This window comes from Natator depressus, chromosome 1, assembly GCF_965152275.1.
Source record: "Natator depressus isolate rNatDep1 chromosome 1, rNatDep2.hap1, whole genome shotgun sequence".
NCBI lineage: Eukaryota > Metazoa > Chordata > Testudines > Cheloniidae > Natator > Natator depressus.
The window spans coordinates 77,140,843-77,167,370 of NC_134234.1; the positions used below are offsets into that span (position 1 = coordinate 77,140,843).

Here is a 26,528-nt window from a genome sequence, read left to right on the forward strand (position 1 = left end):
GTCTTTGTTGTTAATAGTCAGAGGTGAAATCTGGCAACATGTATCATGTAAATACACACTGACATGTGTCCCAGGAGGGGTAAACATGTGCAAAACATGGTTGACAGTTTTGTCTGAAATTTGATTATGTTGGCCCAAATGGATTCCAACCTGTTGTCTGATAAGTAGGCTCAAAATGATGGGCTCAGAGATGCCTTTGTGTACTTCACCTGGGGTATGTTTACACTGCAATAAAAGACTCATGGCATGGCCGCAGCTGGCCAAGGTCAGCTAAGTTGGGCTTGCAGGGCTCAAACTGCAAAGCACTAAAATTGCAGTGCAAATGTTCCGGCTCAGCTGGAGCTAGGGCTCTGAGACCCAACAAGTGGGGAGGGTTTCAGAGCCTAGACTCTAGCCCAGGCCTGAATGTCTACACTTCAATTTTTAGCCCTACAGTCCAAGCCCCACCAGTCTAAGTCAGCTTACTCAGGCTCTAAGACTCACTGCTGTGGGGTTTTTATCACAGTGTAGCCATACCTCAGAAGTCCCAGCTGGGAAAAAAGAAATAACACCTGTTGTAATGCTGATTCAGTTTCACATGAAGATACACCCCTGATCAGCAAATCATCCAGATCTGGGTCGATATGTACTCTGTTTCCTGAGATGCTTTGCTACCACCTCTCAACACTTGGCAAATACTCTTAGTGCCATAGAGAGTCCAAATGGTAGAACCTCATATTGGTACTTATTGGGCCAACTTTGAATCAGAGGTACTTCCTGTGGGCTGGATGAACGGCCATGTGGAAGTATTCATCTTGTAGGTTGAGAGCTGTGAACCATTCCTGGGCTTGGAGTGACAAAATGATGGAAGCAAGCACTACCATCCTGAATGCAAGCTGATGTAAGAACATAAGAACAGCCATACTGGGTCAAACCAATGGTACATCTAGCCCAATCTTCTGACAGTGGCCAATGCCAGGTGCCCCAGAGGGAATGAACGGAACAGTTAATCATGAAGTGATCCACCCCCTGTCACCCATTCCCAGCTTCTGGCAAACAGAGACTAGGGACACTCAGAGCATGGTTTTCCATCCCTCCCATCCTGGCTAATAACCATTGATGGACCTATCTTCCATGAACTTATCTAGTTCTTTTTCAAACTGTTATAGTCTTGGCCTCCACAGCATCCTCTGGCAAAGAGTTCCACAAGTTGGCAGTGCGCTGTGTAAAAAAATATTTTCTTTTATTTGTTTTAAACCTGCTGCCTATTAATTTCATTTGGTGACTCCTAGTTCTTGTGTTATGAGAAGGAGTAAATAACACTTCCTGATTTACTTTCTCCACAAGAGTCATGATTTTATAGACTTCAATCATATTCCCTCCTTAATCATCTCTTTTCCATTCTGAAGAGTCCCAGTCTTATTAATCTCTCCTCTTATGGAAGCTGCTCCATACCCCTTATCATTTTCGTTGCCCTTTTCTGAACCATTTCAAATTCCAATATATCTTTTTGAGATGTGGCGACCACATCTGCACACTGTATTCAAGATGTGGGCTTACCATGGATTTATATAGAGGCAATATGATATTTCTGTCTTATTATCTATCCCTTTCCTAATGATGCCCAACATTCTGTCAACTTTTTTGACTGCTGCTGCACACTGAGTGGATGTTTTCAGAGAACTATCCACAATGACTCCAAGATCTCTTTCTTGAGTGGTAACAGCTAATTTAGACCCCATCATTTTATATGTATAGTTGGGATTATGTTTTCCAGTGTGCATTAATTTGCATTTATCAATATGGAATTTCATCTGCCATTTTATTGCCCAGTCACCCAGTTTTGTGAGATCCCTTTGTAACTCTTAGCAATCTGCTTTGGTCTTAACTATCTTGAGTAGTTTTGCTTCATCTGCAAATTTTGCCACCTCACTGTTTACCCTTTTCCAGATCATTTATGAATATATGTACATACTTGTTGCGTGTCCTAAGGTCTAGGAGAGGACAAAAGACCCCCTTTCTTCTTCAGAAAGAGAATGTACAAAGAGTAAATCCCGCTTCCCCTGTATTTCTGTGAAACTCCTTCTACCACTCGGTTTGGAGCAAGGAGGCCAATTCTGCTTGTAAAAGACTCTCATGAGAAGGGTCCATGAGTAGGGATGGGGAAGAGGCATGGGTAGGGGACAGGGAAAGAAATGTGATCATGTATCCATGGATAATGGAGTCTAATCCACATTTCTCTGTAGTAACATCTAATCCTGCACACTAGAATGGGACAAGGTGAACTGCAACAACTGGTTCTGGTGCAGCTCTTAACCAGTGAGTCAAACCTGCCGCCATGAGAACAAAGCAGGGTGCAAGGTTGAGGAGTTAGAGGGCTGATGCCCCCCTATTTTAACAAGGTCACTTTTTAGGTTGGTAGTTCAGATTCCTTTTGTCAGAGGGCGTCTGCTGCCTTTGCTAGTGCTGCTGGTGAGTGTAACACAATGCCTGTTTTCAAAAGGGGACACTGAGACAAGGGGAGTTGCAGAGGAGGATTTGAAGAGGTAGTTGGAGGATAAGAAGTCGTAAGAGGAGTGTGGATGAACTAAGGAAGACAAAGGTGTTTATTGTAGTTTTCAGTGGAGAATTAATATTCTTGCCCAGCAGAGCAGTCTGTGGGTCAAATAAATGTATAGTCCATAGGTATCTGAGGTGTTGAAGGAAAGCAATAGTATAGGGAACTTACTGAAGGAAGAAGGAGAAAGAAATGCAGAAAATGGCATAAATGCAAAGAATTAAACAAATGACTAGATTACGAGTTTATTAGACAAGGACTCAGGAATGTGGACATCTCCATGGAACTCTTCTGTCATTGGGTAGGAGAAAACTTGACCCTCATAGAGGAGGCTGTCCCTGCAGATTACTGAGATCCGTATGGATCTTGTGGGATCCAGCTAATGGAGGCAAAGAGCTTCCTCCCCTTGACTTTATGCTGCTGCCCACCTCACTCCCAACATGGGTCCTCCCGGACTATACAGTTTTGACATACTGATGGTATTATTAAATAAAATTGAAGAAATAGGGATTTCCAGATAACATAGGGCCTGATGGTAAGACTCCAATAGGCTTTGGATCAGCCCATGGTGCTGATCTACATTGCTTGCTTTACAGAACTAAGTAAATGTTAAAGATCTTTTATTGTCTCCTGATCCCGATATATATGTACATCTATAACATGTAAAACAATGGGGTTATTGTGATATCTGCACTGCACTGACTGAAAAAAATATCCTTGGCACTGCTGTTATACTAACAAATACAATTGGGGAATTGCCAGAGTCCCTATATTTAATTTTAATGCCTCGGCAAATGATCCTAACAGTCTAATGGCTAGATGCTGCTATTGCTAATGTTATTCAATTGTCTATGTTTCAAAGTATATCAATGAGTCTTTTAAGTATCCACTAGAGCTGTGAGGTGTCAGACTACAGCTCTTAAACTGTATGTGATCTCTAATGAAAAAAGGTGGGGGGAAAGAATTGATAAAGCTAGCTAAGATAGTGGAGTCAGCAAAATGTACGCAGGCTATTCAACTTCACACTAAACAGGGTGAGCAAATAAATTAAATTTGGTCAGTAAATAACACACCTGGGAAGCTAAGCAACAATGCACATAATAATCCATCGTTTTAATAATTAAATCTTAGCTAGACCATCATTTGGTCACAGTGATAATTTGTTTATAGAACTATAAATGTAATCATGGAATTTGTAAAGAAAATTGCCTTACAGCATTTTTATGAAAATTAATGCACATCCAGTATTGATCCTGATTTGTGCATGTTAAACTGAACCTCCTTGGGTAAAATACTCTTGAAGAAGTCAATAATATGCCATAATCTCATGTGACACTAATAAAATAACACAAATGACAATTCATTTTTGTTTACTTGTCCCCTCCTTAATGGATTGATAAATTTTGTTAAAAAAAAAAAAGAAAACAGGAACTAGGTGCATAGTAGGCACATTTATAAAACAATTCAGATTGATTTTTTTGGTCTTTTTTTGAAGAAACAATCAATCTCTGGAATTCTTTCTTGAAATGTGTTTTAATAGCTGTTGATATATGCTGTGCATATTACAAAGGGCTGAAATGCAGTGTTTGCATTGCCAATAAAATCTGAAGGCCCCAATCCTGCAAACACCTATGCTTAGCCCTAAGCATGAGAGAAGGCCCCTCAGCTGATTTCCATGGAGCTACTCTCACACAAAGTTAAGCACCCTTGTATGTGTTTGCAGGATCTGGCCCAAAGAAACTATAAAAGTATGCAAAGCAATTCTGTTTTAATGAGAGCTTAAGTGTATGCAATACAAATTCTGTTTACTTTAAATTACCCACAATTAGAAGGACTAAAGCTGTTTTCATTTATTCAGGTGACTCCACTTTATAAATGCATGCAAGTAGGAATGACAAAAAAATAGTGAGAGAGATGTCACAGTAATACCAGGAGAACCTTACACATGCTGAGAAATGAACAACCTTGAACCTATTTTTCTGCCAAAGCCCATTTTGCTTCTCATCAGTTGTGAGAGTGAGATGTGGAAATAGTTTAGTTTGCCCATCCCTCTGCATGCAGCTTGCAGGGACTAGTTTGAAGCAAGACTGCAAGATACTCAAGACAGTGAAATGCTTCTGTAGTTTGCTGTTTAACATATTTTTTGACAAAAGTAATTGGTGGTTGCAGTCCTTTTCTTGGTGTCCACATCATAAATATCACTAGCTCAGTTAGTATCCTGATTGGTAACCAGGCAAAAGACTGACTGGGCAAGGAGCCCAACCTATCCTCTCAGCACTGGAGGTGGGTCCCTCACATTGTTCAGACACACTGTTGGGTCAGCACGGAAAAGGGTTGCTAATGATATAAGGTACTTTCTGGGCTTGATCCCAGAAATCTCGCTGAAGTCAATAGGAGCGAACAGTGTGATTGTCTAGCTTTTAAACTGTAAACTGTCTGAAAAATGGACTATCTTCATGTTATGACTTTCACTGAAGAAAGTACATGGACAATACTTAAAAAATAATAAATAAAATCAAGTAATAACTGTAACCAACAGACCACAAATTTCCAGTGTTGTCACCTTTAGATCCACCATCTTTCATGTACACTGAAAATGTAGTTTTAAAATTTGACAAAAATAAGGGAAATCATCTCTCATGAATTTGACAACTCCTGGCAGCACCACAATACACCATCCAGGTATGTCTTTTATTAGTTTTAAACCAAGTGAAATTCTTAACCACTGAGGGTCAAATCCATCATTGGTGTTGCTCCTATGAAACCAATAGTTACCCCAGGGATGGATTTGGTCATATAGCTTTTGGATAATTGTAGGTATGGCATTCATTGAAATGCCTTTCTATCTTTTAGTCTGGTGCAATTTAAGAAATCTGATCATTTGAATCAACATTTTACCTAATGAATTCTTTACATTTCTTTGTTGCCTTAAACATCTGAGCTCCTAATCTCAGGTTTCTACAAATTCCAGTCTGGATCAGCAGTGTTCATTAAAATACCCACTGTCTATTTTATTATTTGTAGTTCTGACATCCCTCCACTGAAACAAAGACGTAGATTGTCTGCTACAAGGGACACCTGGAAGGTGCATGAAGTACAAAGGCCAGGATTCAAAAGAGTCCTCAGTGTAGTCAACAAGCAATTACTTTTGCATGTGATAGGAGACTGTCAGCTTCAAACACAAGACATTCTTTGGGAAGATTAGGCCAAATTACATTTTATTACATTGGCCTGCCTGGATGGCCTGAACTTCATCTAGTTCTTATTCTAATGGAATTCAATCAAGGGTATTAATATATTGTTTATGACATGTTTGGAGTTCTTGTGTTATCAGCATGCATTCATGAGAAGAGCTTCAAACAGTATCAGATAACAGTGAGCGGGATGTGGGATGTTGTACAGCACAGGGGATTTTATCATCTTGTTGAACCAGTGGCAGTGATTAAATTAAACTGTCTGAACAAAGCTTTTGCATGTCAGGCTGTTGAATGGTAAAATGAAAGAGTGACACACTTCAAAGATCAGAGAAAGCAAGAACGGGGAAACCATAGTTATGTAACTCTTTTATTTACTATATTGAATAATTAAACCATTGGTTGCATGGACTGTTACCAACAAATAATCAGAACACAATGTTTTAATACATTACAGCTTTAATGAATTACTTCTGAATGCCAAATATCATGCTATGTCCTCAAGTTTTGTTTCCCTCATGCTTACATTAATTTTTCTCTTAGTGGGTATTCCTCTGACCCTTATTTGTTTTTCTGAATTTCCCCTAAGACAGATTTTGGAGATATCTCCAGAAAACATGACCTGTGTCAATTTTCCTCACACATTAGTCTTCACGTATGTAAGATTTAAGGGCCTGATCCTTCAACTAACACTAAAGTAAGAAATACTCACCCAAGTCTTCTCATGGATGTCAGCAAGATTATATGCCTGAGTGAGGTCATTCCTGTGAGTAAGGATCACATAGTATCCAGAAATTCAGGATATAATATAATATATTTACACTGTACTTTAAATACCAAATAGGAAAATTTCAATAGAAAAGTCTGATTCAATAGTCTGGAAAGAAAGCCTTTATGAGGGTCAACTCCTGATGTGTCTTGCTGAAAAGTTAACAGCAGTCCATTAATAACAATTTTGGCAAATTTTCTTTGAATAGGTAAGAGCTTCTACACTATAAAACTGGTTTGATCGTATAATGTACAGTTTGCTAATACGTCCGGTAGGAATCTAGATATTTTGCTAATACTTTTGGCAGGAAACCAGATATTTTCTTTCCACTGTACCTTATATAAACAAAATATTGCTGCCATTTCACTTACTACACGACAATTGCCATAAAAATAGTTTTCCTCTTAAAATCAAAACAAACAGCCTTTGCTGGAGTGCAATTTCTTTAACAAGGCTTAGATGGATCTCTACTGAGGATGGATTAGTGGGTAAACAGACAATTTTCTTTTATTCATGACTACAGTAAGTCAAATTTTAAGAAATATTGCTGTTCCAGAAGAGTTTTCCTCTTCATCTCTGTTTGCATAGGACTCAGCAGAATAGGTCCTGATCCTTCCTGGGACCTTTGGATGTTAGCATAACATAAATTATCATAATTATTATTTATAAAAATCCCTTATTTTTTTTTGCATGCTTTTAAAAAATATTAGCATTCTGTCCTTTGTAAATTAATTTCCTTTATTTATGCTGCAAGTTTGATTCGTTTTCACGTTAAAAAATGAAAGCATCCTTACTTTTGATCAGCAGCGTGACTTATCCTATCTTCTTCATAACTTGTAGTGTTTTTATTTGATAGTAATATTCTTTTTTGTAGAGCCATAGTGCAATGACATCCATTAAAATTCAAAACTGCAGAATGCTTCCTGATTCAAATCAACTTGAGATGGCACTAGCAGAAATGGAGCCTTAGGGGTGGAAATTGAGAATAAACAGTGGACCAATCCATCAGAATACAATATGTATATTGTTTTATATAATTGCTGATATGTATAGCTACATGCTTGTGTTTCACTGTAACCCTATAAATAAATCAGAATTTGCTTTATATGGCACACAGCATAAAGCTTAGTTTTTTCAGTGTAATACACTCTTTATACATATAGCTCAAAATGCCTAATTCTGTGATGCATACATATACAAATGTACATGTGTGTTTATGTACAAAATATACGGTAGGTTTTTAGCTATAAATGTTTGTATTAGTTGTCCCAGGAATGCTGTGAGATGCTAGAGATACAGGCACATCACATTTTTTCAGTCTCTTTATGCTTTCATCAGCAAAGAGTAGCATATACGGGACCTCTTTACAGATGCACACCCTGGAATGCTGTACTTAGTTTAGAAAATGGCATTTTTACATATTCTGTTGAATTCTATTCTATTCTATATGGGTTTGCTACATAAGAAGCAGATGCAATTTTACCAAAATAAGATGACCATTTTACCAAAAAGTATATTTTATTATTTTTCAAAGTTATTTTCTTCTTTCATTTTTAAACTAAATTTAAATTAAATTATTTAAAATAAATACAAAAATAACACCTGCAGGAAACTAAAACAAACCCCCTCAAAAACAAACAAACAAAAAACCTGCAAGAGTAAAAATAATGCAGGCAGAAATCCAGCAGCAGAGTGGGGGCTATCCAGTTTGTTGCACTGAATGAAGCATGTCTGATTATGTGCCTTGTCGACAGGTGTGCATTTGGTGCAACAGCCCATGTCCTTCAAGAGGCTGAGTATGGGCTCTTGAGCCCATAGTGGATGAACTGGAGGAGCTAAGGGAGACCGAGCAGTACACAGATGAATCTTTCCTGGATACAGTGGAGGAGTCACACTCCCAGTCTGACAGCCTCCATGCTGATGGGGAGGATGAAAGTCTTGGGGAAGGAGAATATCAAATTGAAATGGAAGGAAATGATCTGATGATGTTATGGTATCCTCTCACACTGAGGAGACCTCTCCAGGGGAAGGGACCCCTATTATTTGGAAGAGACAAGTAACAGAAATGAGGGATTCAATTATTAGAAATACAGATAGTTGGGATTGTAATGACTGGGAGAACTGCCTGGTGAATTGCCTGCTAGGCATGAAGGTTGTGAACCTCTCAAGGCATCCAGACAGGCTTATATGCAGTCCTGGGGAGGAGCCAATGGTCATGGTACATGTAGGTACCAATGACATACAGAAAGGTAGATGAGAGGTCCTGGAGGCCAAATTTAGACTGCTAGATAAGAGATTAAAGTCTGGGACTTCCATGGTAGCATTCTCTGAAATGCTTCCAGTTCCACATGCAGGGCCAGTTAGGCAGGCAGAACAACACGGTCTCAATGCGTGGATGAGACGACGGTACTCAGAGGCGGGATTTACGTTTATTAGGAACTGGGGAACTGTGAGCTGGTGTGTCAATGCAACAGCACCCCCTCTGGCCAAGTGGAATGTTTCACCAGAGTGCACTTGGTCTGTCAGAGCGGTCGGTCAGTTCTCTCACCTGAGTCTCGCTGGGGTGTGTGGGTCTTCCTCTAATCTAGCAGGGTCAGCTGGTCCTGGTGTCCTTATGGGTTTTTTATTTTCTTATGGGTTTGATTATTTGTTTTATTATAGTAGGTTATAATAGGTTTATATTAGAGTATTTTTTTGGCTGTAACACAAGGGATCTACAGGCCACATCCTGTATGTTGCGCTAAGGCAAAGTTAGCATACATATGTTTGGGACCTTTCACCCAGAAAGGTGGTGATGAGCTAAAGCATAAGGTCCATATATGGTTGCAACCTTTAACATAGATAGATAAAAGATGTGTTGAAGCATGTTGGCATAGGGGACTACCTAAGTTCATACTCCCTTTTAAAGTTAACAGGTATACAGCAAAGAACTTGGAAATAACTGAAATAACCTCTTAGGAGAGAAATAACAAATATAAGAATGAGCTAATGTCATTAATATGTATGTATATGTCATCAATATGTACAAACATACCAGGGTATGAAGTAAGTGTACCCTGACATTTTGTGGGTGAGGAAACTAAGTTTGGACATAGAAGGAGGGCTCAAGTGTTCAAGCTCTATAAGAGGGGTGACCCACCATGCCAAGGAAGCTTCTTAGTCCTTCATTTATTAACTTTTTATTTATTAGTCTATTAGTTCTTAATTGTAAAGTTTTAATTCAGTTAGTTAAGTAAATCTCTAAGTTAGCTTCATTAGTCTTCTATAGCTCTCAGCTCTTTAGCTTCTCCTAAGCTCTGCACCTCCCACTCAAGAACTGAGGAACCTGGAGAGGCCCGTCATACTCCAGATATACACCTCTGAAGTCGCCATAGGCGCAGTACTATCTGAAGAATATGACGGTGATGAACACCCAGTATTATACTTAAGTTAGTACATAAATTATTCCCCTGCAAGAAAACATATGCAATAATTGAAAGGGAGTGCCTTGTGGTAAAATGGTCTATCAAGACACCAAGATATTATCTGCTAGGCAACCACTTTACTTTGGTGCCTGAACATGCCCCACTAAAATGTTTGAACCATATGAAAGAGATAAATCCATGAGTAATGAGGTGGTACCTCAGCCTACAGCCATACTCCTTCTCAGAAAAACACTGCTCTGGCCATCAAAATAAAAATGAAGATTTCTTCCCCAGAGAATGGGGGAGGTCTGTCATGGAGTGTATATATGATCTACGGCCCTACAAAAGTGACAGCCATGGAAAATGCATCATGGACCATGAAATCTGTCCTCCTGTGAAATCTGCTGGGGAAGGGCTGGGGGTGCTCCAACTGGGGCTCCTACCATGCACTAGGCTCCAGCTCCTAGTCCTGGTTGGTTTGAGGAGGGACAGGACTTCCTCTTCACCTGTAGGGGCCACTTCTGGGGCCAAGTCAGACCTACCGCTGGGAACCTTCCCTAGCTGCAGAAAGCTCTCCACCCCACTTCCTGCCCCCATCACTCCCCAGCCGTGGGGGGGTCACTGCACAGAGGGCAGCCACGGAGCTTCTTGCAGCCGGGGGAGGTTCCCAGAGGTGTTCTGACCTCACCTCAGGAGTGGCCCCTGATGGAGAAGAGGAAGTCCTGGCCAGAACTAGCAGCTGCAGCCCAGTGCAGAGCAGGAGGCCCTGGCTGGGGCACCCCCAGCCAACAGCACCAGAATTGGGGGTGCCAGGGTCCATGCTCCTCCACTTTTTAACTTGGGTGTAGTTTGGGGGGCAGGGGAGGAATTGCCCCCTCCAAACTGCAAGCTTTGGGTAGGGGTGGAGTGGCACCAGGAGGAGCTGCACTTCACAGCCGGGCAGCTGATAACAATCAGGGCCCAGTGTTCATGAGATAAAGAGGCTTTGGGCTGGCTGTGTGTGGTGGAGTGGGGACCACATCGCCCCCCAGACCATGGGGCCTGTTATAAAAATAAAGGGAAGGGTAACCACCTTTCTGTATACAGTGCTATAAAATCCCTCCTGGCCAGAGGCAAAATCCTTTCACCTGTAAAGAGTTAAAAAGCTAAGGTAACCTTGCTGGCACCTGACCCAAAATAACCAATGAGGGGACAAGATACTTTCAAATCTGGAGCAGGGGGGAAAGGCTTTTGTCTGTCTGTGTGATACCTTTGCTGGGAACAGATCAAGGATGCAAGCCCTCCAACTCCTGTAAAGTTAGTAAGTAATCTAGCTAGAAAATGCGTTAGCTTTTCTTTGTTTTGGTTTGTAAATTCACTGTGCTGGAGGAAATGTGTATTCCTGTTTTTGTGTCATTTTGTAACTTAAGGTTTTGCCAAGAGGGATTCTCTGTGTTTTGAATCTGACTGCCTGCGAGATTATTTTCCATTCTAATCTTACAGAGTGTTTCTTTTATCTTTGTTTTGTTCTTCTAATAAAGTTCTGTTTTTTATTAAGAATCTGATTCGGTTTCTAAGGTCGTAAGAAACCTAAGCTGGTCTGTGCTCAACTTGTTTATTCTCAAGCCTTCCCAGGAAAGGGGGTGTAAGAGCTTGGGGGGATAGCTGGGGGAAGAGGAACTCCAGGTGGTCCTTTTCCCTGGTTCTTTGTTAAAGCACTTGATGGTGGCAGCATACCCTAGTCCAAGGGCAAAGATTTTATGCCTTGGGGAAGTTTTTAACCTAAGCTGATAGAAATAAGCTTAGGGGGTCTTTCATGTGGGTCCCCACTTCTGTACCCCAGAGTTCAGAGTGGGGAAGGAACCGTGACAGGGCCCTAGGCCTCCACCCACCCATAAGGCCAGCCCTGCCCTCCCTAAAAACTGATGCCCTCCCCTCAGAGGCACCAAATTTCTAATGTGCCGGGGGGTGCTCAACCCCTGGCTCTGCCCCAGGCCCCACCCCTGCTCTACCCCTTGCCCCTTCTGTGGGTGTTATACGGAGGTGCATAAGTTCTTGATCCATAGTAAATAACACACTTCCTTCATCAGCTTGGAGGTAAAATTTGTACCATGGTCCGTCAGGATCTCCTTGGGTAGTTCTACTCTCGCAACTTTTTAACAACTCCATTGCTATCACCAGGGCTATACTGGTTCATAGGGGAACTGCCTTGGAGTAGCTGGTAGAGTAGTTAATGACAACCAGTATGTACATGTAGCCAGCACCGTTCTTCTCTATGTATCCTACAAGGTATACTCTTATCCGTTTGAATGAGACTTCCATCAGTGGAAGGGAAACTAATGGGGTAGGTTGTACTCATTTAGGGGCTACCAATTGCAAGTCAGGGCAGAAGGCTCAATAATCTTTTGTGAATATCCTGGCCAAAAGAAGCAGGGTAATAGATGGAAGAGGATTTTCTCCTGGCCCAGGTGGCCAGCCATTGGTACCTCATGGGTTAGCTTGAGTATTTCCCATTTGAACACACAGAGCATAAGAAGTTGGGTATTATTCCCCCTGCAGGGTACCCTGTGCCAGGTGATAGAGTAGGTCTCCCCTCAGCTTGAAACAAGGCAGGTGAGTGGCCAGTTCAGACCTCACCACTTCCCCATCTATAAGAACTATGCCTTCTTCATAAACCCTCAGGATGGAGCCCTCCCTTTGCTGTTCAACCCGCAAGTTAGATGATCCCAACAGCTTCCCCACATCTATCAGGTCCTGTTTGGTGTTCGGCGATCTAAGAGCACCTGTTCGAGTGGCGTCATCCAGTTCACCTAGACAACAATTCCAGCCTCATTTAGGTAAGTCCCATCCCTCAAGTCTACTGGTGTGTTTCTCACCCCGGTCCATTGGACCTTTGTCTGGGGTATAAAGAGATCATGAAGAGACTGTTTGGCTTCTCTAGATATCTCCATTTGGATTCTCAACAGGGTCCGCATTAGTGTCTTCAAGTGGGGCCAGTCCCATCCCAGCAGAACTGGGTATGGCAGTTTCTGTGCTAGGCCTACCATGAGGTGGCCTGTTTGTCCACCTGCCATTAGACGGATCTTAGTACAGGAGTAGTCCCTCACATCCCCGTGGAGGCACATCAGGGACAACATGCCTTCTGAGTGGACCTCAGCCTCCCTCAGCAGGTCTTCTCTCACCAGGGTCTATTCACAACCTGAATCCACCAGGGCTTGTACCTCTAGGTTGTCAATGTGCACCATGGTGGTCAGTTTTGGGCTGCCTGGCATCTAGTCAAAGCTGAGGAAGGTCAAGCTGGCCCCATAATTACTCTCCATGGTCAGGCAATCTTTTTTGATATGCCCCCATGTCCACACTGGAAACAGACCACCCTCCCCCATGAGCCCTGTAATGGCAGGATACTCAGGGCTTCAGCATGGCATGACTTCCAAGTTCTGGAATTCAGAAAATGGGGTGAGGAGTAAGCTGGGGTCAACTTTTGTCATGAGTTCTTATCTGTCAAGTGTGAGGCTAGCCTCCATCCTGTGGTCTCAGAAAGGCCATCCCCTTTTGTTCAACCCTTGTTGACTTAGGAGAGGCAAGCTCTGAACTCCCAGGCTGGGAGAGTGGGACATGAGCTTCAAAATAGTTTTCTGCTAGCTTCACCACTTCTTCCAGAGCCTCTGGTAGGTGTTTCTGTACCTGTTTACACACGACAGCAGGGAGGGCCCAAAGGAATTGCTTGAGGACAACTAAGCCAGCTATTTTCCTGCTTGTCCCAGCCTCAGGCCCCATTCACATCCAGCCGACATCCTTGAGTCTCTGTTCCAGAGCCAGTGCCTGGGGCTGCATGGATGGGCTAAATCATTGCTCCCTGAAACAGTGATGGTAAGTCTCTTCACTTAATTGCAACCAGTCAAACATGGTCGCCTTAACCTTTCGATCGTCAAGGGCAGATTGTCAGATGAGGACCTTACCAGATAAGCAGCCTGTGTTTCTCCAGTCAAAACAGGCGCTAGGCAGATGGCCCATACCTCAGGATGCCAGAGGGCACAGGTGGCAAGACATTCAGAGATCTCCAGAGAGGGCACTGGGTCATCATCTGGTCCAGTCTTGGACAACCCAAGGCTACTGGGCCAACGCACCCAGTCTACCCTAGCTTCAGCTATGGGGGTGGGGCTGTCCCCAGTGGGATGCTCTCAACAGAGTGTCTAGCTGCTGTTGCTGAGTGGTTATCATGTCCCACATTTGCTGGCTCTGTTGCTGAGCCACAGCCTGGGCCCCCCGCTGTTGCCACTGGGTGGCTGCTTGCGGCTTATTCTGTCATTGCTGGACCTGTAACAACTGTAGTGTCAAGGCCTGCTGCATCTGTCATTGTTGCTCCTGTGCCACTGCTTGCTGGTCTAAGGCAATAGCCTGTTGTTGGGTGAGCAGTCGAAGCATTTCCTCCATTTTAAGCCTTAGTGGGGGCTTGTGTAAAGGTGCACCAGTTCCCTGGGGGGCAGGGGCCCAGCAAGATCCCACTTCTGGTACCACATGTGGGCTGGTGTGTCAATGCAACAGCCCCCCCTCTAGCCACGCAGAGCACTGCACCAGAATTCACTTGGTCTAGTGTAACCCACATACCTCCTGGGTGTGGTGCTCTGTACCTTCAGGTTCGATCCTGCCTGCTGACTACCGGGGTCTGTCAGTGTTACGCTGGCAGAGCAGTCAGTCAGTTCCTCTTGCCCAATTCCTGCTGGGGTGTGTGGGTCTTCCTCTTATTCCTGGCAGGGTCAGCTAGTCCTTGTGCCCAGGGGGTCTAGAAACTCCCTCAGTTCTTAAGTTTCTCAGGGGGTTGGTAGGGGAACTGTAGGGTTTTCAGCCTGTTGGTTGGTTGGTTGGTTGGTTGGTTGGTTGGTTGGTTGGTTGGTTGGTTCAGTCATCCCTTCTCAGGATGCTGGCTCTGATCAGCATCTCAACAACTTGCTGGCAGTTCTCTTCTCCAGCCTGCTTGCTCTTCTGGCAGCCTCCCTGTTCCTCAGTTTCCCAATACTTTTATTCTCCCACCTGCTGTGAGGCTGTCAATCAGCACTGGCCAACAGTACCTACATTAACCCTTTGGTGCTGGGCCAGCATGGGATACATACACTCCATAACAGGAACCTTCTGGGAAAGGAGGTGCCTATGCAGGAAGGATGGGCTCTACCTAAACCAAAACAGAACCAGATTGCTGGCATGTAAAATTAAAAAGGTTGTACAAGAGTTTTTATACTAAGGGCTCACGGAAAGCCGAGAGGTGCAGAGGAGCACACAGTTTGGACTAACTTATCCCTTAGGAGAGGATTTACCCTAATAAAGAGGAGAGCATAGAAGTTGATAAAGTACGTAGGAATTGAAGAGACACAAACAAACAAACAGGTTTCAGAGTAACAGCCGTGTTAGTCTGTATTCGCAAAAAGAAAAGGAGAACTTGTGGCACCTTAGAGACTAACCAATTTATTTGAGCATAAGCTTTCGTGAGCTACAACTCACATCCGATGAAGTGAGCTGTAGCTCATGAAAGCTCATGCTCAGATAAATTGGTTAGTCTCTAAGGTGTCACAAACAAACAAACAAAAAGCCCCATTCAGTTACATCACTTGAAGGCAGATGATTAAATATTGCCAAATGTATAAGTGCTTGTATACAAATGCAAGCAGTTTAAATACGAAGGGTGAACTTGAGTACCTGGTATTAAACAAGGATATTGATATAAGAGGCATCACAGAATCTTGGTGAAACAATTATAATCAATGGTACACAGTAATACCAGGGTACAAAATATATAGGAATGATAAAGTAGATCACATTGGTGGGGGAGTGGCACTGCCTGTAAAATGAAGCATAGAGTGAAATACAGTAAAAATCTTAAATGACTCAAACAGCACCACATAATCTCTATGGACAGAAAGTCTATGCTTGAATACTAAGAACACAGCAGTAGGCATATACTACCGGCCACCTGACCAGGATGATGAAAGTGATTGTGAAATGCTATGGGGGATTAGAGAGGCTACAAACACAGAAAAACCAATAATAATGGGGGATTTCAACTATCCCCATATTGACTGAGAACATGTCACCTCAGGACTGGATGCAGAAATAAAATTTCTAGACACCATGAATGACCGCTTCTTGGAGTAGCTAGCCCTGGAACCCACAAGGGGAGAGACTATTCTTGATTTAGTCCTAAGTGGGCACACAGGATCTGGTCCAAGAGGTGAATATAGCTGAACCACTTGGTAATAGTGACCACAATGTAATTAAATTTAACATCCTTGTATGGGTGAAAATACCAAAAAACTGCATCACAGTAGCATTTAACTTCAAAAAGGGAAACTACACAAAAATGAGGAGGCTAGTTAAATGAAAATTAAAAGGAACAGTCACAAGAACGAAGTGCCTGCAAGCTGTGTGGAAACTTTTTAAAAACACCAAACTAGACACTCAAACTATATGTATTAATTAAAAATTAAATTTTTATTAAATTAAAAAAAAGTAAGAGGACCATAAAAATGCCACCATGGTTAAACAACAGAGTAAAAGAGGTGGTTAGAGACAAAATGACATCTTTTAAAAATTGGAAATCAAATCCTACTGAGGAAAACAGAAAGAAATATAAACTCTGGCAAGTCCAGTATAAAAGTATAATTAGGCAAGCCAAAAGAGAATCTGAAGAGCAAATAGCAAATGACACAAAAAACTAACAGCAATTTTTTTTAAGTACATCAGAAGCAGGAAGCCTGCCAAACAATCAGTGGGGCCAATGGACTATCAAGGTGCTAAATGAGCACTCAAGGAAGTGCCTTTCCTTTTTAGGGGAAAAGCTAAATGAAAAGCTAAATGAATTTTTTGCATCAATCTTCACTGCAGAGGATGTGAGGGAGATTCCCACACGTGAGCCATTCTTTGTAGGTGACAGATCTGAGGAACTGTCCCAGATTGAGGGGTCAATAGAAGAGATTTTTGAACAAATTGGTAAATTAAACAGTAATAAGTCACCAGACCAGATGGCATTCACCCAGGAGTTCTGAAGGAACTCAAATATGAAATTGCAAAACTACTAGCTATGATATGTAACCTATCACTTAAATCAGCCTCTGTACCAGATGACTGATTTTTTTAAAAAGGCTCCAGAGGTAATCGTGGCAATTATAGGCCGGTAAGCCTAATGTTAGTACCAGACAAATTGCATGAAACTATGGTAAGGAACAGAATTATCAGATCTCAACATGACATCTTGGGAAAGAGTCAACAGGCTTTTGTAAAGGGCAATCATGGCTCACCAATCTATTAGACTTTTTTGAGGGAGTCAACAAACATGGGGACAAGGATGACAGAGTGGATATAGTGTACTTGGACTTTCAGAAAGCCTTTCACAGGGTCCCTCACCAAAGACTCTTAAGCAAAGTGAGCAGTTATGGGATAGGAGGGAAGGTCCTCTCATAGATGAGTAACTGGTATAATGATAAAAAACAAAGGGTAGGCATAAATGGTCAATTTTCACAGTGGTGAGAGGTAAATAGTGGGAGTCCCCCACGGATCTGTACTGGGACCAGTGCAGTTCAACATATTCATAAATTATCTGGAAAAAGGGGTAAACAGTGAGGTGGAAAAGTTTTCAGATGATACAAAATTACTCAAGATAGTTACGTTCAAAGCTGACTGTAAAGAGTTACAAAGGGACCTCACAAAACTGAGTGACTGAGCAACAAAATGACAGATGACAAAATGTTGATAAGGGCAAAGTAATGCACATTGGAAAACGTAATCCCAACTATACATACACAGTGATGAGCTCTAAATTACCTGTTACCACTCAAGAAAGAAATCTTGGCATTGTGGCTTCCTTTCTGAAATCATCTGCTCAATGTACAGCGGCTGTCAAAAAAGTTAATAGAATGTTGGGAACCATTTGGAAAGGGATAGATTATAAGACAGAAAATATGATAATGCCATTATATAAATCCATGGTACACCCACACATTGAATACTGCATGCACTTCTGGTCACCCCACCTCAAAAAAATATTAGAATTGGAAAAAGCACAGAGAAGGACAACAAAATTGATTATTTGGTGGAACAGCTTCCATCTGAGGAGAGATTTAAAAGAGTTGGCCTGTTCATCTTAGAAAAGAGATGACTAAGAGGGGATATGATTGAGGTCTATAAAATCATGAATGGTGTGGAGAAAGTGAACTAAGGAAATGTTATTTTACCCTTCACATAACACAAGAACCAGGGGTTGCCCAATGAAATTAATAGGCAGTAGCTTTAAAACAAATATAAGGAAGTATTTCTTTATACAGCTCACAGTCAACCTGTGGAACTTGTTGCCAGGAAATGTTGTGAAGGCCAAAAGTATAATTGGGTCAAAAAAGGATTAGATAAGTTCAAGGAGGATAGGCCCATCAATGGCTATTAGCCAAGATGGTCAGGAATGCCACCCCATGCTCTGGGTGTCCCTATAGCTCTGACATCCAGAAGCTGGGATTGGACAACAGGGGATGGATACCCCGATAAATTGCCCTGTTCTGTTCATTCCTCTGAAGCATCTGGCAGCGACCACTATCAGAAGACAGGATACTGGGCTAGATGGACCATTGGTCTAAAACAATAGGGCCGTTCTTATGTTCTTATGCTAAACTGAAAGGCATGGTTTTCTAGTGAAAGGAGCACAAGCTTAGAGCAAGACATTCTTAGCTTGAATCCTAGCTCTGCTGCTAAGAAGGGCACAAATCCAGCTCTCCTTATGCATACAGGTATTCGTGCAAGACAGGCAGGATTTGGCCCTCACTGGATATTTAAATTACTTAATCCCTCTGTGTTGCAGTTTCTCTTATCTATAACAAAATGAGAAGAATACATGCATAACTATTGCACTGTGCTGTGAATTTTTTTTTAATATGGGCATTTCTCCACTGTCAACAAGACTGAAATCACCAGTCATCAGATGGTAACAACTGTTGTTCAGAATTTCACCTGGTGACCTTTTATTATTACATTACCTGTAGAGCACCACAGATAGGCACGGCACTTCATAGACGGGGGCTCCACACTCAAGCACTTATAATCTAAAGTTCTGAGCCTATGAACACTCACGCCTTTGAGTAAGTCTCACTGCACTCCAGGGGGTTACACACATGAGTAAAGTTACTCATGTCTGTACACGTTTGCAGGATCAAGTCTTAACATGAGATCAATGGGGCTCCATCCTGCACCATGCAAGTCAATGAGAGTTTTTTCATTTACTTGAATGGGAACAGGAATGTGCCTATTAGGAGAAGATCGCAACGTAGGGAAGGGAGAGACTACATACATTTCTGTGTTCATGAATGTGTGAAATAATCCTTGACCACTCATCTGAGCCATCCAGTCCTGCTCATCACATCATTTTTAATAAGGTGCCTTCAAATAACAGTAATTTGTAAGTGATTTTCCATGGAGAACTACTCACCAGAATTGGGGAATCAAACTGGGAGGAGTTGCTTGATAGTGTTCTTTCCCCTTTACTTTATTCAAGTAAAATCACATGGGTAGAATCACAGCCCAAACTGTTACTTATGATCTATCTATATTCTATCTAATATTTCAAGATATTTAAACAAGCAGCTGCATGAAGGGACTTCAAAGTAAAATAAAAACGGAAGGCCCAGTTCATCCAATAAAAATCTCTTTAAAAAGAATGCTATTTAATATGACATTCTGCATTGAGTGGACACAATACTAGATATCTCGTTAATAAATGTAATATTACTTTAACTAGAATGACCTAATAGAGCATTTCCATCCCTAATATTTATGACTGTATTAATTAATTTTAATAACCACTATTAAAGTGTTAACATACCAGCTTGAGACTAAGATAAAGGTGACTTAGAGTGAAGAAGGGCCAAGGTAATATTTTATAGTCTAAACCTTAAGCTTGTGGTTGGAATCCATCATAATGCATCAATTCATGCCAGGTCTTATAGGAAGGAAGCACTACTCTAACTGGCAGCCCTAGCATGGATCAAAAGACCACAGTGATATGCTAATTTGGTTTAAGATGAATAAGCATGTCAGCTGCAGCATTTTATGTAAAACAGAACTTGTGAAGTTTTACAGTCAGGTAGACACCAAAAAGGAATTACAATAATCTACCTTGGAGGTGACAGAAGTACCACATGGATTAGCATTTCAACTATGGCTTGAGAAAACATTATCCTCAGCCCAGCAACAGCTCATGAATGACTAAAAACTGTAGTGATGATGGCATGTAAATGACTGTTAAATTACTCCAAGTGTATGATTACTACAACTATCTCTGGCAAAAGGTGAAGGAAAAAAAATTGCCACAGACAAAACACACCAAGAATCTAGTCGGGCACTTACATGGTCTCCAACACCACAGTATCAGAAACGCCTTTGTATCTTCTTTGGAGGCCTCAGTTCAGCAAACCATAGGCTTTGGGATGTATCCAGAAGACTTGGCAAAGTTTATATCAGTGCCCTGACTGAGGAAGTGTGACTACTATTTGTAAGACGTGTGCCGCTTGGGTATGACATTAGTTCCTAATGTTTGGGTAGCAGCTGTGGCCAAAAGTCTTTTTTTTTTTTCACATGTACATTGCAAGAGCATTGAGATTTTTTTCAGCTGGATGTGGACTTTGCCACAGCTTTCTTGGCCTTTGTCATCTCAGGATTGGATTGCTGTAATGTGTTCTGCATGAGGTGACACATTGAGACCACTGGGAAGTTAAAGCAAGTGCAGATTGTGGCTCCCTGCTTATACTCCTGGGGGAATTCTGCACCACTGCACGTGTGCAGAATTCATGTCCCCTGCAGATTTCTTCGCTTCCCCACAGAAAAATGACTTTCTGAAAGGGAAGCAAAGGGAAGCTGCAAGAACAGTCACACACCACTCCCTAGCAGTGCAGGTACATCATTTCAGGCACCCAGAGCAGCCGGCAGAGAGGTAAATCACCACGGGGCTGGAGACACCCCAGCCAATGGTTCCTACCCTGAGCTGGGATCAGCTGCTAATCCCATCTGGGCTGGAGGCAGGAGAGGACAGGACTTCCTCTTCCCTTGCAAGGTGTGGCTGGGGCTGTGTCAGACCCACTCCCAGAAACCTTCTCCAGCTGCAGGAAGCTCAGCATCCTCCCCTGCTTCCTGCCCCCATTGCTCCTCAGTCGTGGGGGGAGAGGGTCACTGTACGGGGAGCTGCTCCCCCATCTGCCCAACCCCCTTGCATCCGCACCTCCCATACCCAGACACCCCTGCCAAGCCTCACCTGGTACATCCCTCCATACCTGAACCCCACCCCACTGAACTTCAATCCCTGCATCTGGAGGTCCCCTGTACCCAGACCGCCTGCCTCTGACCCCTGAACCCAGACCACCGCCCACTGAGCTCCCTGCACTCAAACCCCCACCCTGATGCACCACCCAATGCACCACCCTGAGCCCCAACATCCAGACCCCCATGCCACTGACCCCCAACTAGCTGCCCCCAGACCCCCAGCCCACCAAGCCCCACTCCCCCAGCACCAAGATCCTCCCTGCAGAGACCCCCACACCCAGACCCCTCTGCTGAGCCCCAACCACCTTCACCTGGGAGCACCTGCAGGGTCCCATTGCCCCTGCACCTGGAACCCCCCAACGAGCCTTTGTGCATCCAGATCCCCCCACACCTAGACCTCCCACTAAGCTGCCTGCACCCAGATTGTCCCACGCAGAATCCCCTCACCCCACACCTGGATCCACCCCACACTGAGCCCCTCCACACTTGGATCCTGTCTGCTTGAGCCTGCCTGCCCTATATCTGGTGCGCCTGGCGCAGAGGGGCAGGGCCCCAGGGTGTTTCTGGGGCAAGCCCAGGCCTTGTGCTGGGTCAGGGTCAGGCTGCAGCCTCAATGCTGAGTCCGTGTCCCGGGGCTGGGGGAGCTGCAGGGTGATCTCCCAGCTTCGTGCAGCCAGTGGCCTGTGCTCCCCACTGCCATGCTGGAGCCTCTGCATTTATTTATTGACAAATAAAACTTGCAGAATTTTAAAATATTGTGCACAGAATTTTTAATTTTTTGGTCCAGAATGCCCTCAGGAGTACAGCTTATTAAGTGGAATGTCACAGACTCTGCAGACAGTGGTTCAAATGTAAGCAGGGTTGGCCTGTGGTCTGACCTCATCTTCAAGTTAGATAAATAGAGCTCCATGCAGTTTATTGCACAGATTTTTCAAACGTGGATTCACATACTTTGGAGCAGATTCTCAGCTGCACCAGTACATGAAAATAATTGTATAGGAAATGTGCACCACTAAATATACCTAAATCATACTAAAGAGGACGTATACTTGCCAAGGAAAGCAATATATGTCCGTATATAAGGGTTTGCCATTAATTTCCAACATTGAGCCTTTCAATAATTATATCACTACGTAACCATGTAATCTTACTGATATTGTCTCAGTCCTTCCTCTCCTAATTGCTTTCTTGATACTCCCCTCATAGTTTCATATTTAATATTAGCTTGTAAATGCCTCAGAATCTGGGAAGCAAACAACAGGCATTAAAGTAACAATCAAACATTGGCTCTTTTTTCTCTTCAGCTGACATATATATCCAACTATTATAAACATCTCTACTTTTCTGTCCAGCCCAAGTAATTGGATAACAGCAGCATTATTCCTCCTCATATATGGATTTCAGAGATCCTGGACAAGGCGCTCTGTGCTGATTGAACTTCTTCCAGTCCTAAGGAAGGCTCATGTTTTCCCGTTAATTGTGAACTCCAGCAAACTTTAGAATCCTAGCCAGTTCTTTTCTTTTAGGCTGCTTCCACACTTAGAATTTCTGACACCATGCAATGTTTTGTTTGTTTACTGAGTATAAACTGTGGGCAGTAGCTGCACCTAAGAAAAATTATTCAGTCTGAGAGAGATTTAGGTATGGGGCAGACTCTACTGGTGATGGGGAAATAAACATTGCAGGATGGACAATAAGCATTCCTTTGAAGACCTACCTCCTGTATAGGCTTTGCAATAGGACAAGCAAGATATTTGCAATAGCACCATCTAGTGCCACCCATGCATATAACACCTGCCAGAAAAGTTTATAAATTCCTGGAAGAGAAAAGCTCACTCCTGAAGTATTTATAAACCTCAGAGGAAAAAGGATTACGGAAATTTCTCCTGTGCAGTTTGTAAGACTTCCTTCTGCTAAATTTAAAATCTGCATTCAATGATAAAAATTTTAATGCAGATTTGGTTTCCACACTGAAAACTTTCTTTGAATATTTTGCTATTGTTGTGCCACAGTCTAGTAACTCCCAATGTTATCCAAAGGCACATACAAGAAGCTAAGGTTTTAAATGGCTAACTCAGTTCTCTGTTTTGAACATCCCAATTCTGCAATCGCACACATGAAAGCACACGGAAAGCTAATGTAGTTTTTTTTTTCAATTTTAAACTATTTTAAAAAATTAATCAAAAGAATAAATTGCACAGATCCTTTACCAAAATTACAATAGATCCTGTAATACCATTTATTAAAATCCATACAAAAGAAATGGAAGTGTACTTGCTTAAGCCAGACGTTTGTAAATGTTTGTCTGCCATCTAGTGGCGTATTCAACACAGTTTCCAATTATATATATAGGTTTCAGAGTAGCAGCCCTGTAAGCCTGTATTCGCAGAAAGAAAAGGAGTACTTGTGGCACCTTAGAGACTAACCAATTTATTTGAGCATAAGCTTTCGTGAGCTACAGCTCACTTCATCAGATGCATTCAGTGGAAAATACAGTGGGGAGATGTTATATTTATGATTTCCTAATCTTTTTCATTCTCCTTTTTTAATTTATCAAAAGGCCTCTTCAAAAATATAGAAAATTAAAAAGAAAACTGAAATTCCCCCCCACCCCCCAAATTGTTTAAAATGTAATGAAGGATAAATATCAAGTTTTGATCGGTGTAAATGCCCAATGCCATTGAATGAAAAGGTGGGGCTACACAGCCCTCTAACTTAAGTTACATCAGTTAATTTTTTGGGGATAAGGGACAGGAAAGGATGCACATGTTGAAAAGTGGGAGTAGGGATAACCACATAAAACACTGTTTCTTCTGTGTCTGAAATTCTTCAGAAAATAGATGTGTACTTTGACCAATTTAAACTTACACATTAAGGCTAATTCTGACTCATATATCTAGTGCTTAATTTTAACACCCTTACCAACAGCACAATATAATTAAAAGTCAAAGCAATTAAAAACTTGTCAAAAAACAAAGTTAACAGAAACAAAGACATCTCAGCTCACTGAGATCCCTCTGATGTGTCTCTTAATGCAACGAGTCTCACACACTTCTGCAAATAAAATTTCACTGAGACTTGTGTGGACACTAGGACTGGTTAAAAGCTTTCCATCAAAACTGTTTTTGGAAAACTGTGGAAAATTGGGTTTTCAGCAAAACATTTTTTTGTGAAAAATGTCTGCTTTCCATGGAAAATTTTGAAATTTTATAGAAAAAAGGAACACCCCAAAATGTTTGCTATGCCTTCTGCCCTCGCTAAGAAAGGAGAAAGTGCTGTTATCATGGGAGTTGTAGTCCATCCAGACGGCCTGTTCCATAGAAGAGAATGAGAGAGCAAGGCACCCCAACTACAACTCCCATGAGGACTGGCAATGTGGTTTGGAATGAAAATATTTCAATGTATACCCAAAATATTTTGATTTTTTTATATTTGGACAAGAACTCAAAACATTCCATGGAGGGAAAAACCCCTATATTCTGACCAGCTCCAGTGCATAGATTTTGGTGCTTCCAGTAACAATTGCAGGAGCCAACGAACCTGGTAACCCAAAGTCACTTGTTTGTGTCCCTCTATATACTAATACATAAATTGAGCATATGATTATTTACCCACCTCATTATGTTATTGGGAAGTTTGTTTAATAAGTATTTGTAAAGGAAATCTTCAGACACATGATGCTATAGAAATGCCAAATACCATTTGTGCAGCAGGAAAAGAGACTTTCGGGAAATGCTATAAGCAGTAGCACTGAAAGTATTAACTTAGGACAGTGAATGATCTAGATGTCCAGCCTTTAGACCTCACCATCATACCAAAGGGGGAAAAAAGGAAATTGGGTGAATTTAATTGATTTTGCATCATATAGCACATCAAGAAATGGGAATTATAGAAGCCAAGAGAAAAAGCTAACACCATCTGCAGCTTCCCAAGTGGCATTCTATGAATATGATGGGCCACAGCAAGCTGAAACTGTGTATCCAAAATAGCACTCAGTGGGACATCCTCAGTGCTGATTTATGCCCTATGCTATTTCACTAGCTTCAGTATGATGGCACAGAGTGTAAATCAGTGTTGAATTTTGCCCAACATGACTAAAAATATCATGGTAATTGAAAAGTCATCCACCTACACCAGAGTCAACCAGCCATTGATGGAAATGGATTGGCAGATTTAATTCTGAAGTTCTTCCAGTAGTGAAGTGTACACTCCTAGGTATCGTATTAACAATATGAGCCATATTATGTGTATGTACAATGGATATTTGTATGCCCAATCCATGCACACAATTATTGTTGTGGCATGCAGAAATGGATAGTTATTTATCTACCTTGTTGAGTCATTACTAAATGGTCACTGCCTTCACTCAGCACCACACAAGCCACAAAGCCAAACAAAATGTGCTACTTGAACTACGAAAGCACTTGATTTGAAAATTGTCTTTATTTGACTTCATATTGTTTTAACAAATGAACGGGGATTAGTTATGTTAGAAAAAAATGTTGTGTTGGTATTGTTTAAATGTATGTAATTAGTTGTTTTAATAATATATATAAGATAAAGGTTATGTAAATCACTGGCTCTAATGAAATCCAATATGGAGTATATCATCTGTGACCCTTGGACTCCATCTTTGTAAGCAAATTTGTTTAAAACTTAGACACAGGAGTCCCCTGGCTCAAACGGCACAGAACTAGTTTTTTCCGCCAAAACCAACCCCCAACACTCTATGCCATCAGAACTTTTCCTGCCTTAAAGATTATATAAGATCTTGCTCAGCGCCTGCGCAGGGCTGTCCATTCCAGCAGCAGCAGGTGCACGATCGGCTCTTCCCCATGTTCCAGAGCTAGCGAGAAGAGCATCGTCTATCCCGAAGCGAGACAGAGGAAAGAGAGGCCTGTCATCATCATCATTCCCACCACAGCGAAACCATCTTACCTGAGAGCGAATCCTGCAGCTTTCCTGGTGTCCATCATCCCAAAGGGTCTCCCCACCTGCGACAAAGTCCACCAGTTGTCAGGACTCGCCAGTGGTCCTCCTTGAAGGCTCCCAATCAGCCAGAGAGTTGAAGGTCATGGACCTTGTATCTGTGCATAGCATCCACTGCACCTGAATATAGTAGGAGAGGTTTCGGTATTGGGGTTTCATTTATTATTTTTCTGAACACCAAGGGAGGTTTTGTGGGTCTGAGCTTCAAGCTCCTAAAGCCAGTCACTGTTTCATTGTACTGGTTAGGTTTGTGTTTCTTCTTCCCCCACCCCCCACCCATTTCTCCCAGTTTTCTGTACCTTTAGCCTGAATACACTTACCTTTGTTTGCACCATATCACTTTGTCTTTTCTTTATTTTATTTACATTACA

The 26,528-nt window shown here is 42.1% G+C and overlaps 1 long non-coding RNA gene across 3 annotated transcripts in view; it reads right to left on the reverse strand.

The window, feature by feature from the left end:
- The window catches only part of LOC141982253 (uncharacterized), a 196,342-nt gene extending 170,074 nt beyond the window's left edge, over positions 1 to 26,268 (reverse strand). For all 3 annotated transcript variants that reach the window (XR_012637997.1, XR_012637998.1, XR_012637996.1), the window contains exon 1: positions 26,107 to 26,268. This is a non-coding gene — a long non-coding RNA (uncharacterized LOC141982253). The remainder of the gene's footprint in view (positions 1 to 26,106) is intronic.
- Between the last annotated feature and the right edge of the window lie 260 nt (positions 26,269 to 26,528).